The sequence below is a fragment of the Phoenix dactylifera genome, unplaced genomic scaffold, assembly GCF_009389715.1.
Source record: "Phoenix dactylifera cultivar Barhee BC4 unplaced genomic scaffold, palm_55x_up_171113_PBpolish2nd_filt_p 000489F, whole genome shotgun sequence".
In the NCBI taxonomy this organism is placed as follows: domain Eukaryota; kingdom Viridiplantae; phylum Streptophyta; class Magnoliopsida; order Arecales; family Arecaceae; genus Phoenix; species Phoenix dactylifera.
This window is the reverse complement of record NW_024067909.1, coordinates 221,967-226,789: the sequence shown is the minus strand read 5'-3', so window position 1 is coordinate 226,789 and position 4,823 is coordinate 221,967.

Below are 4,823 nucleotides of genomic sequence, written 5' to 3'. Positions count from 1 at the left end.
CAATCAGCACCCCCATGAGCTCATCATGTAAGTTAGACCAAAATGAATCAGGTAAATCTGTAAATCAAAAACTTTATAGAGGTATGATAGGTTCTTTACTGTATCTTACTGCAAGTAGGCCTGATATTATGTTTAGTGTGTGCATGTGTGCTAGATATCAGGCTAATCCTAAAGAATCACACCTAGCTGCAGTTAAGAGAATCTTTAAATACTTAATTGGAACTAAGAACATAGGGCTGTGGTACTCTAAAGAATCTAGCCTAAACTTAATAGGGTACACAGATTCAGACTTCGCTGGATGTAAGCTTGATAGAAAAAGTACCAGCGGGTCCTGTCAATTTCTAGGAGAAAACCTAATCTCATGGTTTAGCAAGAAACAAAACTCGGTTGCATTATCCACTGCAGAAGCTGAATATATTGCAGCCGGGAGTTGTTGTGCTCAAATCTTATGGATTAAACAACAATTAGAAGATTATGGCATTAAACAAGATAAAATCTCCATTAATTATGATAACACAAGTGCCATAAATCTCACTAAAAATCCAATTCAACACTCAAGAACTAAACACATTGAGATAAGACATCACTTCATAAGAGATCATGTATTGAATGGTGATGTGTCACTCCAATTTGTGTGTACTGATAATCAATTAGCAGACATTTTTACAAAATCCCTAAGTGAAGAGAGGTTTAGTGTGCTTAGAAGGGGATTAGGAGTGATTGATCCATCCTAGTGGGGTTTTTCACTAGATTAATTGATTTTGATGATTAGAATGAGGTTAAAATAGAGTTTCTATGCAGTGATCATCAAATCAGTCCTTAATTAGGTGATTTTCCCTCATTTGGCACGATTATGGCATGGTTTTTAGGTGCGTGCCAAGGTTAGAGACGACTCGAGTAAGTTTCAGAGCCGGCTCCTAAGGGGGAGTCGACTCGCGCATTTGCGGGAGTCGACTCGCAAAGTTGGCAGCTGAGGGGGAGTCGACTCGTACACTGTCGGGAGTCGACTCGCGCATATTCTGGAGTCGACTCGAGGTCGAGTCGACTCGTGACTCAGGGGAGTCGACTCGCAGTCGGGATCCGACTTTTTAACCCTAGGTTTGTCGTTTCGCAAACACTTTTCCTCAAGCCGCCACTGTTCACAAAGCCCTAGAGCCGACTCCTAGGTCATCCCCGATCGTCTCCAAGCCCTTTTTCCGTCGATTTTTCGCCGGACATTGAGTTTTCGTCCGTTCCTAAGTCATTTCCGGTCTGTCCCGAGCTTCCTCTGTCGGTCCTTCACCGTCCTCTAGGTATTTTTCTTCCCGTTTAGGTCAAGATGCCTCGTAAGACCGTCGTTAGGAAGAGGTCCCGTCCCGAGGCTGGTCCCGAGCGGCGCTCCAAGGCGCGGCACGATCCCGCGAGGCAACCACCTCCGGATCGTTCCCCGCCTAGGGTGGTTCTCGTTAGGCCGTTGGTCGGGAAGGCCGTCACCTCCGGGAGGTTTGTCGATTTCGACTATCTCTCCCGGGAGGGGTTCACCATAGGCGATAGGCTTAGAGCCCAGGGCCTAGAGTACTTCCTCACCTTGGACCTTCCCACCTATCCTGGCCTAGTTCAAGAGTTTTACAGTACCGTCCATCGGGGAGATGGAGGTATCGAAGGCACGGTAGTAGGTGTCCCGTTGCGTGTCACAGAGGACCTCATTGCCCATATCCTTCACCTTCCATTAGTAGGGGTGGCTCCCGCACACCCTGAGGATAGAGTTGCGGCCCTTACGGTCGTCTTAGGGCATCCACCTCAGTCCCCCCTAGATGAGGTATCTGCTAGCTCACTTCCTATTGAAGTGAGAATCCTTTTGAGCATTCTGTCCAGGTCCATCTTCCCTAAGACAGGGAGATTTGATTTTGTGAATGAGAGGGACTTAGCTATCATGTCTTATATCCTTCAGGACACCCCGATCAACTTTCCCAAAGCTCATTTATAGGTATATGTGTGAGCCCCTAGATAGACCTAGGCTCTCACTCCCATACGGGATGTTATTCACTCTTCTTTTTAGGCAGTACGAGATTCCCATTTCTGAGAGGGAACCCTCTCGTGCCTTGCGATGGACTGATCGCTTATGTACGGGGACTATGCACAGGATGGGGTTTCGGAAGAGAGAAGGGATCTGGGTTAGGAAGTCCACTCTCACTGCTCAGACCACCAGACCATCACCCAGTCCTGAGCCAGATTCAGACTACCCAGACCTTCCAGACCATCCAGACCTCCCATCCACTCCTCCTGCTCCTACCACCTCTGCCGGACCTTCCTCCTCAGTTCCACCATCTATGGAGGTCCGTATTGATACAGAGCAGCTCCGGGAGCTGCGGCAGGAGATCGTCCGAGATCTGAGGGATGAGCTGCTTCGGGAGCTCCGAGGTGCGGTGCCTGCCCCCACTCCTGCACCTGTATCTTCTCAGTTGGTCCCTTCCTTGACAGCCGTGACTGACATGACGGCTCATGTACGGGAAGAGATCTACAATGTCCGGAGTTTGGTCCAGGCCCAGTTCCACAGCATGAGTGAGGTCACGAGCTCCACTCGACAGATGCGAGAGGAGATAGGTCGTGACATGCACACCACCACCGAGGGGGCCGAGCGCTTGGCGAATGTACTCATCGACAAGCTGGACGCACTTCAGACATCGGTGACTGGGCTTCAGGCGTCGGTGACAGAGCTCTCCACTACACATAGCAGAGCCACCACGTCTATTATCATGCAGCTCGGACATGTGACAGATGCAGTCACCCTCCTCATGGAGCAGAGCCGATTGAGAGGAGGAGCACCATCCTCGAGAGGAGGTGCCACATCCTCCAGAGGAGGAGATGCATCCTCGAGAGGGGGAGCTTCATCCTCGAGGAGGACATAGATGTGTTTGAGTTGTGTTTTGTCTTGCTTTGCTTTACTTATTGTATTCTCACATGTATTCACATTCATATCAATACAATGAGTAGACATTTTATCTTCAATTATGTGCTTTGCTTTATGATTGATTGTGTGTGATTACCTCCTTTTTGGTATGATGACAAAAAGGGGGAGAAATATGTATAAAATGTGTAAAAGGGGAGAAATATGAAAAAATATGTAAAAGAAATCAATGGAAATAAATAAAAAGATAAACTCTTAAAAACACACTCAAATTTGTTCTAAGTGGATTCGGTACCTCGAGGCTCATTATCTCTCTTTTGAGGCTCCTAATGGAGTAATCTCCAGAATCTATTCAAGGGATATTCGGAGATTAGCTGAATCCTACTCAAGAACAAATTGACAGATTTTCCCTCTAAAAAGATAAAATTCAGTTCAAAAACTTCAAAGCATTAAAAGGAAATTCAGAGAATCAAAACATAGTTGAATGCATATGTTGAGGGGGAGAATCTGAATTTTAATCAAGCTAAATCATTAATGACATATAAGCCAAACAATTGATTGCATAATATGAAGGCTTATATAATTCCAAATGAAAGGGGGAGCTTTAACTCCGAAATTTAATGTTTCACTCCTTTCAAACTTGGATAAATTAAATTATCAGACATTTGAATTCATTTATGGATTTTACTTCATTGTTTTATGAGCAATTCATTTTACATATACTCAAAGTTTTGTCATCATCAAAAAGGGGGAGATTGTGGAGTGATTGATTAAAACCCCATTTGATTTTGATGAGCTCAAAGCATTTGAGTATATCTTGTGATTACTAATGAATTCAATTGAGTGTTTCAGTGAAAATCCTGTCCAAGTGTCTCTAGATTTGGTTCATAGTATTTTGGATAAGGTAAGAAGTCTGCTGAACCAAAGTCTGAGACTCGAGTCGACTCCCGAGTATCACGAGTCGACTCCAAGCGTATCAAGTTCATTGGCACGAGCTCGAGTCGACTCCAGATCAGTACGAGTCGACTCCGACTGAGAACAGACAGAAGGACAGAAAGCTTCAACTCAGAAACTGTCAACGAGTCGACTCCCGAAGTGCGCGAGTCGACTCCAATGTTCAACGAGTCGACTCTAGGGTAGTAAGAGTCGACTCCAAGAGAAACACAAAGAAAAGTCAGAGAACAGTTTTCGGGTCTGAGATTCGAGTCGACTCCAGTGGAACGCGAGTCGACTCCGATGGTTGGCAGGTCGACTCCAAAGAAGGTAAGAGTCGACTCTCAGAGGAACACAAGGAAAAAGTCAGAGAACGATTTTCGGACTCTGAGATTCGAGTCGACTCCCGCAGTACGCGAGTCGACTCCGAGACTGAGCGACCATCAACAGACAGAAGACCATGTTACTGCCTCTGAGATTCGAGTCGACTCACAGACAGCTCGAGTCGACTCCGAGACAAGCTTCACGTCAAAAGGCAGAAGACCAACTTTCGGAAACTGAGAGCCGAGTCGACTCCAAGGAAGTTCGAGTCGACTCCAAGACTGGATGAGCCAAAAGACAGAGAATCGGGAGTTCGGGCTCTGAGATTCGAGTCGACTCCTAGGACAGTCGAGTCGACTCGAGTGGACAAAATTCAAAATTGGATCCACGGACTTCAGTGGATGAGCCGACTCCAAAATTGCCAGGTCAGCTCCAGAAGTTGGCGAGTCGACTCCAGGTCAAGACGAGTCGACTCCCAGTCAAGACGGCAACTTTAATTCAAATTTGGAACAGTTGCCGAGTCGACTCCGGAAAAGCGTGAGTCGACTCCTGCTACAGCCGAGTCGACTCCTGATCGCGCGAGTCGACTCCAACCCACCAACGGTCATATTGTCAGGCTGCGCAGAGTGTACAGAACGGCCAGAAAAAGCAGAGTAACGGCTAGTTTCCGTGGGGGTTGGCT